Here is a 15,862-nt window from a genome sequence, read left to right on the forward strand (position 1 = left end):
AACACTATCAACAAGGCAGGTCCTACAGGCCCCAGCTTCTACCTTCTTAACAACACTATCAACAAGGCAGGTCCTACAGGCCCTAGTTTCTACCTTCTTAACAACACTATCAACAAGACAGGTCTTACAGGCCCTAGTTTCTACCTTCTTAACAACACTATCAACAAGGCAGGTCCTACAGGCCCTCGTTTCTACCTTCTTAACAACACTATCAACAAGACAGGTCCTACGGGCGCTAGTTTCTACCTTCTTAACAACACTATCAACAAGACAGGTCTTACAGGCCCTAGTTTCTGCCTTCTTAACAACACTATCAACAAGGCAGGTCCTACAGGCCCTAGTTTCTACCTTCTTAACAACCCTATCAACAAGGCAGGTCCTACAGGCCCTAGTTTTGTTGCATCTGGACAACTGTTCAGTCATGTGGTCAGATGCCACAAAGAGAGACATAGGAAAATCGCAATTGGCCCTCAACAGAGCAGCACGGCTGGCTCAGAACAGGGCAGCACGGCTGGCTCAGAACAGGGCAGCACGGCTGGTTCTGAACAGGGCAGCACGGATGGCCCTTGGATGTGCACAGAGAGCTAATATTAATAATATACATGTCAATCTCTCCTGGCTCAAAGTGGAGGAGAGATTGTCTTCATAGTTACTTGTATTTATGAGAGGTGTTGAATGCACAGAGCCATCTGTTTAAATGACTAGCACACAGCTCAGACACCAATGCATACCCCACAAGACATGTCACCAGAGGTCTGTTTAAATGACTAGCACACAGCTCAGACACCAATGCATACCCCACAAGACATGCCACCAGAGGTCTCTTCACAGTCCCCAAGTCCAGAACAGACTATGGGAGGTGCATGACTACATGGAACTATATTCCACATCAGGTAACGGATGCAATATGTTGTGAAATCTATTGAGAAATGTCTTGTAATGTTTTAAAAATTGTATAACTGCCTTAATGTTGCTGGGCCCCAGGAAGCGTAACTGCTGCTTTGGCAGGAACTAATGGGGATCCATAATAAACCCCAGGAAGAGTAACTGCTGCCTTGGCAGAAACTAATGGGGATCCCTAATAAACCCCAGGAAGAGTAGCTGCTGCTTTGGCAGGAACTAATGGGGATCCCTAATAAACCCCAGGAAGAGTAACTGCTGCCTTGGCAGAAACTAATGGGGATCCCTAATAAACCCCAGGAAGAGTAGCTGCTGCTTTGGCAGGAACTAATGGGGATCCCTAATAAACCCCAGGAAGAGTAACTGCTGCCTTGGCAGGAACTAATGGGGATCCCTAATAAGCCCCAGGAAGAGTAGCTGCTGCTTTGGCAGAAACTAATGGGGATCCCTAATAAACCCCAGGAAGAGTAGCTTCTGCCTTGGCAGGAACTAATGGGGATCCCAAATAAACCCCAGGAAGAGTAGCTGCTGCTTTGTTAGGAACTAATGGGGATCCATAATAAACCCCAGGAGGAGTAGATGCTGCCTTGGCAGGAACTAATGGGGATCCATAATAAACCCCAGGAAGAGTAGCTTCTGTCTTGGCAGGAACTAATGGGGATCCATAATAAACCCCAGGAAGAGTAGCTGCTGCCTTGACAGGAACTAATGGGGATCCCCAATAAACCCCAGGAAGAGTAGCTGTTGCCTTGGCAGGAACTAATGGGGATCCCTAATAAACCCCAGGAATAGTAGCTGCTGCCTTGGCAGGAACTAATGGGGATCCATAATAAACCCCAGGAAGAGTAGCTGCTGCCTTGGCAGGCACTAATGGGGATCCATAATAAACCCCAGGAAGAGTATCTGCCGCCTTGGCAGGAACTAATGGGGATCCATAATAAACCCCAGGAAGAGTAGCTGCTACCTTGACAGGAACTAATTGGGAATCCATAATAAACCCCAGGAAGAGTAGCTGCTGCCTTGACAGGAACTAATGGGGATCCATAATAAACCCCTGGAAGAGTAGCTGCTGCTTTGGCAGGAACTAATGGGGATCCATAATAAACCCCAGGAAGAGTAGCTGCTGCCTTGGTAGGACCTAATGGGGATCCATAATAAACCCCAGGAAGAGTAGCTGCTGCCTTGGCAGGACCTAATGGGGATCCATAATAAACCCCAGGAAGAGTAGCTGCTGCCTTGGCAGGAACTAATGGGGATCCATAATAAACCCCAGGAAGAGTAGCTGCTGCCTTGGTAGGACCTAATGGGGATCCATAATAAACCCCAGGAAGAGTAGCTGCTGCCTTGACAGGAACTAATGGGGATCCCTAATAAACCCCAGAAAGAGTAGCTGCTGCCTTGGCAGGAACTAATGGGGATCCATAATAAACCCCAGGAAGAGTAGCTGCTTCCTTGGCAGGAACTAATGGGGATCCCCAATAAACCCCAGGAAGAGTAGCTGTTGCCTTGGCAGGAACTAATGGGGATCCCTAATAAATCCCAGGAATAGTAGCTGCTGCCTTGGCAGGAACTAATGGGGATCCATAATAAACCCCAGGAAGAGTAGCTGCTGCCTTGGCAGGAACTAATGGGGATCCATAATAAACCCCAGGAAGAGTATCTGCTGCCTTGGCAGGAACTAATGGGGATCCATAATAAACCCCAGGAAGAGTAGCTGCTGCCTTGGCAGGAACTAATGGGGATCCATAATAAACCCCAGGAAGAGTATCTGCTGCCTTGGCAGGAACTAATGGGGATCCATAATAGACCCCAGAAAGAGTAGATGCTGGATGGATGACTAGTCACTTTAAATAGTGCAACTTTAATAATGTTTACATATCTTACATTACTCATATCACATGTAAATACTGTATTTTATACCATCTACTGCATCTTGCCTATGCCGCTCGGCCATCGCTCATCCATATACTTATATGCACATATTCTTATTCCATCCCTTTAGTTAGATTTGTGTTTATAAGGTAGTAGTTGTGGAATTGTTAGTTTACTTGTGGATATTTACTGCACTGTTGGAACTAGAAGCACAAGCATTTCGCTACGCTGGCATTAACATCTGCTAACCATGTGTATGTGACCAATAAAATGTGATTTGATTTGCCTTTCGCAAGATCTAATGGGGATCCGTAATAGATACAAATACAGACAGACTGACTATGATCATATTAAAACCCCCCAAGGTTCCCAAGTAAGTCCCAGCGCCAGCGTCCGGAATACTGGGAGGAGGCGGCGGCCACCCTGCCGGGATACCGGGGACCGTGGCAACAGGAGACGACGGAGACGGTCGACGCCGGGCGGTGTTGGTGCTGGTGCCCACGTCGGGTTCAGAATGTGACCTCTACCACCGACACCAACGATCTCTTTTATTTTCAGTAAATTCATTTCCTGTACAGAGCTATACTGAAGTAATCTTTCCTACGTTATATAGACTGCCTTGCATAAGTATTCACCCCCTAACGGAGGCGTCACTACAGTCCCTGGTCCCATAGGGCGGCGCACAATTGGCCCAGCGTCGTCTGGGTTAGGATTTGGCTGGGGTGGGCCGTCATTGTAAATAAGAATTTGTTCTTAAACTGATGTGCCTAGTTAAATAAAGGTTACATTTAATTGTAATTATTATTTATTTTTTGTCAACAATCTACTCAAAATACTCTGGAAAAAAAAAAAGTTTAATACAAAATAAAACACCTTGATTTCATAAGTATTCACCTCCCTGAATAAACACATGTGAGAAACACCTTTGGCAGTCATTACAGGTGGGAGTCTTCTTGGCTAAGTCTCTAAGAGCTTTCCACACCTGGATTGTACAATATTAGCCCATTATTCTTTTCAAGATTCTTCAAGCTGTCAAGATGTTGGAGGTCATGAATTCCTCTCCCAGTGTCTGGTGTAAAGCAGACTGAACCAGGTATTTTTTTCTAGGATTTTGCCTGTTCTTATCTCTATCCCGTTTCTTTTTATCCTGGAAAAACTCCCTAGTATTTGCTGATGACAAGCATACCCATACCATGAAGCAGCCACCACCATGCTGGAAAATAAGGAGGCCGTTACTCAGTGATGTGTTGGATTTGCCCCAAACATGAGGCTTTGTATTTAGGCCAAAAAGTGTATTCCTTTGTAGCCGTTTTTTTGTTACAGTATTACTTTAGTAACTTGTTGCAGATAAGATTCATGTTTTGGAATATTTTTATTCTGTATATTTGTATTCTTCTTTTCATTCTGTCATTTAAGTCGTTACTGTCACACCCTGACCATAGTTTGCATTGTATGTTTCTATGTTTTGTTTGGTCAGGGTGTGATCTGAGTGGGCATTCTATGTTGTATGTCTAGTTTGTCTATTTCTAAGTTTGGCCTGATATGGTTCTCAATCAGAGGCAGGTGTTCGTCATTGTCTCTGATTGGGAACCATATTTAGGTAGCCTGTTTGGTGTTGGATTTTGTGGGTGATTGTTCCTGTCTCTGTGTTTGTGGCACCAGATAGGGCTGTTTTGGGTTTTTCACATTTCTTGTTTTTGTAGATTGTTTGTATTTTCATCTTTATTAAAGATGTAGAAAAATAACCATGCTGCATTTTGGTCCGCTACTCCTTCAACTCAAGAAAACCGTTACAGTTACGATGGAGTCACTACCATGTTGTTCCTCAATGTCCATCCTCAGTTTTCTTCCATCACAGACATTGAACTCTGTAACTGTTTTAAATTCACCCATGTCCTGATGGTAACATCCCTGAGCAGTTTCCTTCCTCTCCTGCAGCTCAGTTCAGAAGGACGACTGTATCTTTGATGTGTCTGGGTGGTTTATTAAGTAATCCACAACATAATTATTAACTTGACCATGCTTAAAGAGATATTAAATGTATCATTTTGTTATTGTTACCCATCTACCAATCACTGCCCCTCTTTATGAGGGTTTCATAAAGATTCCTGGTCTTTGTATATAGTTGAATCTGTGCTTGAAATGCGATACTTGACTGAGGGACCTTCCAGATGTTGTATGTATGGGGGACAGAGGAAGGGTTAGTCATTCACTACTAGACTGAGGGACCTTACAGATGTTGTATGTATAGGGGACAGAGGAAGGGTTAGTCATTCACTACTAGACTGTGGGACCTTACAGATGTTGTATTTATAGGGGACAGAGGAAGGGGTTAGTCATTCACTACTAGACTGAGGAACCTTCCAGATGTTGTATGTACGAGGGACGGAGGAAGGGTTAGTCATTCACTACTAGACTGAGGAACCTTCCAGATGTTGTATGTATGGGGGACAGAGGAAGGGTTAGTCATTCACTACTAGACTGAGGAACCTTACAAATGTTGTATGTATAGGGGACAGGAAGGAGTGGTCATTCACTACTAGACTGAGGGACCTTACAGATGTTGTATGTATAGGGGACAGAGGAAGGGTTAGTCATTCACTACTAGACTGAGGGACCTTCCAGATGTTGTATGTATAGGGGACAGAGGAAGGGTTGGTCATTCACTACTAGACTGAGGAACCTTAGATGTTGTATGTATAGGGGACAGAGGAAGGGTTAGTCATTCACTACTAGACTGAGGGACCTTACAGATGTTGTATGTATGGGGGACAGAGGAAGGGGTTAGTCATTCACTACTAGACTGAGGGACCTTCCAGATGTTGTATGTATGGGGGACAGAGGAAGGGTTAGTCATTCACTACTAGACTGAGGGACCTTCCAGATGTTGTATGTATAGGGGACAGAGGAAGGGTTAGTCATTCACTACTAGACTGAGGGACCTTAGATGTTGTATGTATGGGGGACAGAGGAAGGGTTGTTCATTCACTACTAGACTGAGGAACCTTCCAGATGTTGTATGTATGGGGGACAGAGGAAGGGTTAGTCATTCACTACTAGACTGAGGAACCTTACAGATGTTGTATGTATGGGGGACAGAGGAAGGGTTAGTCATTTACTACTAGACTGAGGGACCTTACAGATGTTGTATGTATAGGGGACAGAGGAAGGGTTAGTCATTCACTACTAGACTGAGGAACCTTACAGATGTTGTATGTATGGGGGACAGAGGAAGGGTTAGTCATTCACTACTAGACTGAGGAACCTTACAGATGTTGTATGTATGGGGGACAGAGGAAGGGTTAGTCATTCACTACTAGACTGAGGGACCTTCCAGATGTTGTATGTATAGGGGACAGAGGAAGGGTTAGTCATTCACTACTAGACTGAGGGACCTTCCAGATGTTATATGTATGGGGGACAGAGGAAGGGTTAGTCATTCACTACTAGACTGAGGGACCTTCCAGATGTTGTATGTATGGGGGACAGAGGAAGGGTTAGTCATTTACTACTAGACTGAGGGACCTTACAGATGTTGTATGTATGGGGGACAGAGGAAGGGTTGGTCATTCACTACTAGACTGAGGGACCTTCCAGATGTTGTATGTATGGGGGACAGAGGAAGGGTTAGTCATTCACTACTAGACTGAGGGACCTTACAGATGTTGTATGTATGGGGGACAGAGGAAGGGTTAGTCATTCACTACTAGACTGAGGGACCTTACAGATGTTGTATGTATGGGGGACAGAGGAAGGGTTAGTCATTCACTACTAGACTGAGGGACCTTACAGATGTTGTATGTATGGGGGACAGAGGAAGGGTTGTTCATTCACTACTAGACTGAGGGACCTTCCAGATGTTGTATGTATGGGGGACAGAGGAAGGGTTAGTCATTCAAAAATCATGTCGACCCCTGTTATCTCACACAGAGTGAGTCCTTGTAAGGTATCATGTCCTTTATTAGGCCACATTTGAGTCATGAACTAATTTAGTTTTTTCTAACCAAAGGGGATGAATACTTATTCAACAACTATATGTTTTGGTATAACCTTTTTTTATTCATCTTTACAAAATGTTTTTTCTTCCACTATTTTGAGTAGATTGTTGACAACAAAAAAAAAAAGATTATCTATCCATTTTAATTCCAGGTAGTAACACAATAAAATGTTGGAAAAGTCCTAAGGGCCGTGAATACTTAATGCAAGGCACAGTTTTTCTATCTAAATCATGTCTGTAAGGCTGCACCCACAATCTACGTGACCCAGATCTAACCATAGACATATAATCTGTGGAACGGAACACCCCATGCAAGTCAACGATGGTATAATAGGTTAGAGAGGTTCCAAGCAAGTCAATGATGGTATAACGGGTTAGAGAGGTTCCAAGCAAGTTAATGATGGTATAATGGGTTAGAGAGGTTCCAAGCAGGTCAATGATGGTATAATGGGTTAGAGAGGTTCCAAGCAAGTCAATGATGGTATAACGGGTTAGAGAGGTTCCAAGCAAGTCAATGATGGTATAATGGGTTAGAGAGGTTCCAAGCAAGTCAATGATGGTATAATGGGTTAGAGAGGTTCCAAGCAAGTCAATGATGGTATAATGGGTTAGAGAGGTTCCAAGCAAGTCAATGATGGTATAATGGGTTAGAGAGGTTCCAAGCAAGTCAATGATGGTATGACGGGTTAGAGAGGTTCCAAGCAAGTCAATGATGGTATAATGGGTTAGAGAGGTTCCAAGCAAGTCAATGATGGTATGACAGGTTAGAGAGGTTCCAAGCAAGTCAATGATGATATAATGGGTTAGAGAGGTTCCAAGCAAGTCAATGATGGTATAATGGGTTAGAGAGGTTCCAAGCAGGTCAATGATGGTCTAATGGGTTAGATATATGTTAATCATGTTAATGTCATGTTAATGGGGCTCTAACATGGCTGTTATAGAATGTTGTAGTGTCATGTTAATGGGGTTCTAACATGACTGTTATAGAATGTTGTAGTGTCATTTAGTGGGGTTCTAACATGGCTGTTATAGAATGTTGTAGTGTCATGTTAATGGTGTTCTAACATGGCTGTTATAGAATGTTGTAGTGTCATGTTAATGAGGTTCTAACATGGCTGTTATAGAATGTTGTAGTGTCATGTTAATGAGGTTCTAACATGGCTGTTATAGAGTGTTGTAGTGTCATCTTAATGGGGCTCTAACATGGCTGTTATAGAATGTTGTAGTGCCATGTTAATGGGGTTCTAACATAGATGTTATAGAATGTTGTAGTGTAATGTTAATGAGGTTCTAACATGGCTGTTATAGAATGTTGTAGTGTCATGTTAATGGGGTTCTAACATGACTGTTATAGAATGTTGTAGTGTCATGTTAATGAGGTTCTGACATGGCTGTTATAGAATATTGTGGTGTTTGTAGTATCATGTTATTGGGGTTCTAACATGGCAGTTATAGAATGTTGTAGTGTCATGTTAATGGGGTTCTAACATGGCTGTTATAGAATGTTGTAGTGTCATGTTAATGGGGTTCTAACATGGCCGTTATAGAATGTTGCAGTGTCATGTTAATGGGGTTCTAACATGGCTGTTATAGAATGTTGTAGTTGCAGAGGAGAATAGGAGAGGAGAGGAAAGGAGGAGAGGAGAGGAGAAGAGAAGTGGAGAGGAGAGGAAAGGAGGAGAGGAGAGGAGGAAAGGAGGCTTTCATCTTTAATTGATGAAGGAGTCTGGGGGGGGGGGGGTCACAGAACATAATGTTTCCCAGTGCTGTAATACCGTAGCCTTGGAGGATAAGAGGGAAGAGGGGAGGAGAGAGAGCGGGGAGGAGAGAGAGAGGGGCGAGGAAAGCAGAGCGAGAGAGGGGGAGGAGAGTAGACAAAGAGAGAGTGGGATGAGAGGAGAGAGGTAGTGGGGAGGAGAGGAGAGAGGGAGCGGGGAGGAGAGGGGAAAGAGAGGGGGAGAAGAGAGATAGAGAGAGGGGGATGAGAGGATATAGAGAGAGGGGGAGGAGAGGAGATAAAGAAAGAGGGGGAGGAGAGGAGAAAGGTAGTGGGGAGGAGAGGAGAGAGGGAGCAGGGAAGGAGAGAGGAAAGAGAGGGGGAGGAGAGGAGGTAGAGGGGAGGCGAGGAGATAGATGGAGAGAGGGGAAGGAGAGGAGAGAGAGAGAGAGAGAGAGAGAGGAGAGAGAGAGAGAGGAGAGGAGAGAGAAGAGGAGAGAGAGAAAGAAGAAGAGGAGAGGAGAGAGAAGAGCATTTTTCATTTACCATGAAGAGGAGAGGAGAGAGAGAGAGAGAGAGAGAGAGAGAAGAGGAGAGGAGAGAGAGAGAGAGAGAGGAGAGGAGAGGAGAGAGAGAGAGAAGGAAAATAAATAACTCAGTAGGAAAAGGAGAGAAGAAAGACAGAGATGGCGACACAGAAAGAGAGAGATCAATATGAAATAGAAAGAGATGAGATCGAAAGAGAGAGATCAATGAGAGGCATAAATATTTGAAAATAAAAATAGCTGTGGACAAATACATTCCTCAGAGGACGGTGTTATCAACATGGAAGGGCATTCCTTACCCATAATGCAATAAGGTGTTGTTTGGGGTCGTAAAATAATGTTGTTCTAGATGTTACTAATGGACAGAGATACACAGAAGGCTATGACACACACACACGCACACACACACACGCACACGCACACACACACACACACACACACACACACACACACACACACACACACACACACACACACACACACACACACACACACACACACACAGATGAAAGAGAGAAACATTGCTACCATTTCTATAATGGCTTAAATCGCGAATATTACTGTACTTAGAGAGGACCTGTGGTGACACTTCATAGAGGAGAGGACGGACAGACAGGCAGGCAGACAGGCAGGTAGGTGGTAGGCAGGTACCAGGCAGGCAGGTACCAGGTAGGCAGGTACCAGGCAGGCAGGTACCAGGTAGGCAGGTAGGCAGGTATGTAGGCAGGTTGGTGATGTAGGCAGGTTGGTGGCAGGCAGGTAACAGGCAGGCAGGTACCAGGCAGGCAGGCAGGTAGGTGAAGGCAGGTACCAGGCAGGCAGGTAGGCAGGTGGCAGGCAGGCAGGTAGGCAGGTAGGCAGGTACCAGGCAGGCAGACAGGCAGGTGGGGGTAGGTACCAGGTAGGTACTAATTAGGCAGGTAGGCAGGCAGCCAGGTAGGCAGGCAGGTACCAGGCAGGCAGGTAGACAGGCAGGTGGGTAGGCAGGCAGGTAGGCAGGCTGGTAGGCAGGTACCAGGCAGGCAGGTAGGTAGGTAGGCAGGTAGGTAGACAGGAGGCAGGCAGTTAGGCAGGCAGGCAGGTAGGCAGAAAGGCACGCAGGGTGGAGAGAGGGAGAGAGAGAGAGGGAGAGCTTGGGGACATGGTTGGAGGTGTTAAGTGATAGGGGACAGCTGGACCCATGGTGTGTGTGTGTGACCTGGTTATTAAGTGCAGGACAGAGAGCAGCAGAAGGTCACAGTAGGTGTGTGTGTGTGTGTGTGTGTGTGTGTGTGTGTGTGTGTGTGTGTGTGTGTGTGTGTGTGTGTGTGTGTGTGTGTGTGTGTGTGTGTGTGTGTGTGCGTGCGTGGAGGGGGCGGAGGAACTAGGGAAGAGGACATTCAGATTAACCATAGGAGTTGAAAGGAACACCTGGATAGTTCTAGAAGTCTCCTATAGCAACCGTTGGATTTAAGTTCTCGAAGAAAAGTTGGAAGTTCTACAGCAGCGGTACTCAACTCTGACCCTACGAGGACCGGAGCCTGCTGGTTCTGACCCTACGAGGACCGGAGCCTGCTGGTTCTGACCCTACAAGGACCGGAGCCTGCTGGTTCTGAGCCTACGAGGACAGGAGCCTGCTGGTTCTGAGCCTACGAGGACCGGAGCCTGCTGGTTCTGACCCTACGAGGACCGGAGCCTACTGGTTCTGAGCCTACAAGGACCGGAGCCTGCTGGTTCTGACCCTACGAGGTCCGGAGCCTACTAGTTCTGACCCTACAAGGACCGGAGCCTACTGGTTCTGACCCTATGAGGACCGGAGCCTGCTGGTTCTGACCCTACAAGGACCGGAGCCTGCTGGTTCTGAGCCTACGAGGACCGGAGCCTGCTGGTTCTGAGCCTACAAGGACCGGAGCCTACTGGTTCTGAGCCTACGAGGACCGGAGCCTACTGGTTCTGACCCTACAAGGACCGGAGCCTGCTGGTTCTGACCCTACAAGGACCGGAGCCTGCTGGTTCTGAGCCTACGAGGACCGGAGCCTACTGGTTCTGAGCCTACGAGGACCGGAGCCTACTGGTTCTGACCCTACAAGGACCGGAGCCTGCTGGTTCTGACCCTACAAGGACCGGATCCTACTGGTTCTGACCCTACAAGGACCGGAGCCTACTGGTTCTGAGCCTACGAGGACCGGAGCCTACTGGTTCTGAGCCTACGAGGACCGGAGCCTACTGGTTCTGAGCCTACGAGGACCGGAGCCTACTGGTTCTGACCCTACAAGGACCGGAGCCTGCTGGTTCTGACCCTACACGGACCGGAGCCTGCTGGTTCTGACCCTACGAGGACCGGATCCTGCTGGTTCTGACCCTACAAGGACCGGAGCCTGCTGGTTCTGACCCTTCAATGACCGGATCCTGCTGGTTCCTACCCTATAAGGACCGGAGCCTGCTGGTTCTGACCCTACAAGGACCGGATCCTACTGGTTCTGACCCTACAAGGACCGGATCCTACTGGTTCTGACCCTACAAGGACCGGAGCCTGCTGGTTCTGACCCTACGAGGTCCGGAGCCTACTAGTTCTAACCCTACAAGGACCGGAGCCTACTGGTTCTGACCCTATGAGGACCAGAGCCTGCTGGTTCTGACCCTATGAGATCCGGATCCTGCTGGTTTTGACCCTATGAGGTCCGGATCCTGCTGGTTCTGACCCTATGAGGTCCGGATCCTGCTGGTTCTGACCCTATGAGGTCCGGAGCCTACTGGTTCTGACCCTATTAGGTCCGGAGCCTGCTGGTTCTGATCTATCTGATCTGGTGTCCCATGTCTAAATCAGTCCCTGATCATAGAGGGGTCCAGAGTTGAGTTGGAGGGTTTTCAACGATCCCCATGATAATAAAGGATCCCCTTGATTATAAACGATCCCCTTGATTATAAAGGATCCCCTTGATATTCTACAGTTCTTAGAATGAGTTCTTAGAATGAGTTCATATAATGAGTATATAGAATTAGTTCATAGAATCAGTTCTTATAATGAGTTATTTTTCTCATTCTAAGAACTCATTCTATGAACTCATTCTAAGAACTCATTCTATGAACTCATTCTATGAACTCATTCTATGAACTCATTATATGAACTGTAGAATAGATTCAGCATCCTAAGAACTCATTCTAAGAACTCATTCTATGAACTCATTCTAAGAACTGTAGAATAGATTCAGCATCCTAAGAACTCATTCTAAGAACTCATTCTATGAACTCATTCTAAGAACTCATCCTAAGAACTCATTCTATGATCTCATTCTATGAACTCATTCTAAGAACTCATCCTAAGAACTCATTCTATGATCTCATTCTATGAACTCATTCTAAGAACTCATTCTATGAACTCATTCTATGAACTCATTCTATGATCTCATTCTTTGAACTCATTCTATGAACTCATTCTATGAACTCATTCTATGAACTCATTCTATGAACTCATTCTATGAACTCATTCTATGATCTCATTCTATGATCTCATTCTATGATCTCATTCTTTGAACTCATTCTATGAACTCATTCTATGATCTCATTCTATGATCTCATTCTATGATCTCATTCTATGATCTCATTCTATGATCTCATTCTTTGAACTCATTCTATGATCTCATTCTATGATCTCATTCTTTGAACTCATTCTATGATCTCATTCTATGATATCATTCTTTGAACTCATTCTATGATCTCATTCTTTGAACTCATTCTATGAACTCATTCTATGATCTCATTATATGATCTCATTCTTTGAACTCATTCTATGATCTCATTCTTTGAACTCATTCTATGAACTCATTCTATGATCTCATTCTTTGAACTCATTCTATGATCTCATTCTTTGAACTCATTCTACGATCTCATTCTTTGAACTCATTCTATGATCTCATTCTTTGAACTCATTCTATGAACTCATTCTATGATCTCATTCTTTGAACTCATTCTATGATCTCATTCTTTGAACTCATTCTATGATCTCATTCTTTGATCTCATTCTTTGAACTCATTCTATTATCTCATTCTTTGAACTCATTCTATGAACTCATTCTATGATCTCATTCTTTGAACTCGTTCTATGATCTCATTCTTTGAACTCATTCTATGATCTCATTCTTTGAACTCATTCTATGATCTCATTCTTTGAACTCATTCTATGAACTCATTCTATGATCTCATTCTTTGAACTCATTCTATGATCTCATTCTTTGAACTCATTCTTTGAACTCATTCTATGATCTCATTCTTTGAACTCATTCTATGATCTCATTCTTTGAATGAGTTCTTAGGATGAGTTCTTAGGATGCTGAATCTATTTTTCCATACATGAAGAGGCGGTTGTGTTTCCTTGAGTGCCTGGAGGTTGATATGACACTATAAGGTGTGTGTGTGTGTGTGTGTGATATGACTCGGAAGATGAGAACAAATGGATACCCTCGTTATTCATTCACACACAGCTTTTAGATGACTAAAGAGTAGTCTCTCCAATTCAGGGGCTTTATTGGCATGGGAAACATATGTTTACATCGCCCAATCAAGTGAAATAGATAATAAACAAAAATGAAATAAACAATAAAAATTAACAGTAAACATTACACTCACAGAAGTTCCAAAAGAATAGAGACATTTCAAAAGTTATATTATCTATATATACAGTGTTGTAACGATGTACAAATAGTTAAAGGACAAAAAGGTCAAATGAGATTGTTTGTTCTTCACTGGTTGACCTTTTCTCGTGGCAACAGGTCACACATCTTGCTGCTGTGATGGCACACTGTGGTATTTCACCCAGTTAGATATGGGAGTTGATCACAATCGGGTTTGTTTTTCAAATTCTTTGTGGATCTGTGTAATCTGAGGGAAATATGTATCTCTACAATGGTCATACATTTGACAGGAGGTTAGGAAGTGGAACTCACTCTCTGTCTCTCTCTCTCTCTGTGTGTGTGTGTGTGTGTGTGTGTGTGTGTGTGTGTGTGTGTGTGTGTATGTGTGTGTGTGTGTGTGTGTGTGTGTATGTGTGTGTGTGTAATAGAGCTCAGTCCTAGCCAGCTACGTCCCCTCTAGCTACGTCCCCTTCACCTGTCTCTACTCTGTTCAATACAGAAGATGGATGGTACACACACACACACACACTAAATACAAGAGATAGATGGTTTCCCCCAGGCTGAGAATCACAATCATTTTAACTGGATTAGATCTGTCTCTACGGGGCCTTGAGTTTCTGAGGAAGAGGTGTGTGTGTGACTGTGTATGTGTGTGAGTGTGTGTGACAGAAAGTGTGTATGTGACAGAAAGTGTGTGTGTGTGTTTGTGACAGAAAGGTTTGTGAGTGAGTGTGTGTGAGAGTTTTGTGTGAGAGATAGAGACAGAACGTGTGTGTGTGTGTGACAGAAAGGTTTGTGAGTGAGTGTGTGTGAGAGTGTGCGTGAGAGATAGAGACAGAAAGTGTGTGTGTGAGTGAAAGTATGTGTGTGTGTGTGTGTGTGTGTGTGTGTGTGTGTGTGTGTGTGTGTGTGTGTGTGTGTGTGTGTGTGTGTGTGTGTGTGTGTGAATTTTACGTTCCCCAGTTTCTATGTGTGTGTATTTCAGGAAATGGCTTCCTGGAAATCTAAAGCAGCTGATTGGTCAGCCCCAATCGCTGATTGGAGCTCTGACCCCTCCCTCTCGTCAGGGTACATGTATGTTGGTTAGCGCGCCAGGTGGTGCTGAAGGCTAGGTAAGACCTGGGGGGACCATGTTGGTTAGCGCGCCAGGTGGTGCTGAAGGCTAGGTAAGACCTGGGGGGACCATGTTGGTTAGCGCGCCAGGTGGTGCTGAAGGCTAGGTAAGACCTGGGCGGACCATGTTGGTTAGCACGCCAGGTGGTGCTGAAGGCTAGGGCAGACCTGGGGGGACCATGTTGGTTAGCGCGCCAGGTGGTGCTGAAGGCTAGGTAAGACCTGGGCGGACCATGTTAGTTAGTGCGCCAGGTGGTGCTGAAGGCTAGGTAAGCCCTGGGCGGACCATGTTAGTTAGCGCACCAGGTGGTGCTGAAGGCTAGGTAAGCCCTGGGCGGACCATGTTGGTTAGTGCACCAGGTGGTGCTGAAGGCTAGGTAAGCCCTGGGCGGACCACCCCCTGTATGTTGGTTGGTGCGCCAGCTGGTGCTGAAGGCTAGGTAAGGTAGGAGAGGGGACTCTTTGCTTTGGTTCCGTCCAGCCCCTTTTCCCCACTCTACCGTGTTGAGGGAGAATCCATTCCCTGTAAACTGTATTAGGTTTCTGTGCCTCTGTCATCCTTCCACCTACGATCACATACAGCCTTCACTCCACAGGGAGGTGAGATGTAGTAGGGTATCGCGTTCCCTCCTCCAAGAGCTGTACGTAACTGAGACAACGTGTGTGTGTGTGTGTGTGTGTGTGTGTGTGTGTGTGTGTGTGTGTGTGTGTGTGTGTGTGTGTGTGTGTGTGTGTGTGTGTGTGAGAGAGAGAGACAGAAAGTGTGTGTGAGAGAGTGAAGCAGAGAGACAATGAGAGAGGGATAAAGGCACTATGTCTAAAACCAAATGAAGGAAGTGTGTGTTTGTGTGAGTGAGTCTCTGAGGCAGTGCCAGGGGTCACAATAGACTCACAATTAAACTAAAGTAGGAATCTATCAGAGGGAAGAACTCTGGGGGAGGAAGAGAGGAGGAAAGAAGGGGAGGATGAGAGGAGAGAGGCAGTAGTGGAGAGGATGAGATGACTCACCTTAACCATTCAGAGTTAATGACTCACCTTAACCATTCAGAGTTAATGACTCACCTGAACCATTCAGAGTTAATGACTCACCTTAACCATTCAGAGTTAA

Source organism: Oncorhynchus mykiss, chromosome 10 (genome assembly GCF_057628025.1).
Source record: "Oncorhynchus mykiss isolate SJ-2025 chromosome 10, ASM5762802v1, whole genome shotgun sequence".
In the NCBI taxonomy this organism is placed as follows: domain Eukaryota; kingdom Metazoa; phylum Chordata; class Actinopteri; order Salmoniformes; family Salmonidae; genus Oncorhynchus; species Oncorhynchus mykiss.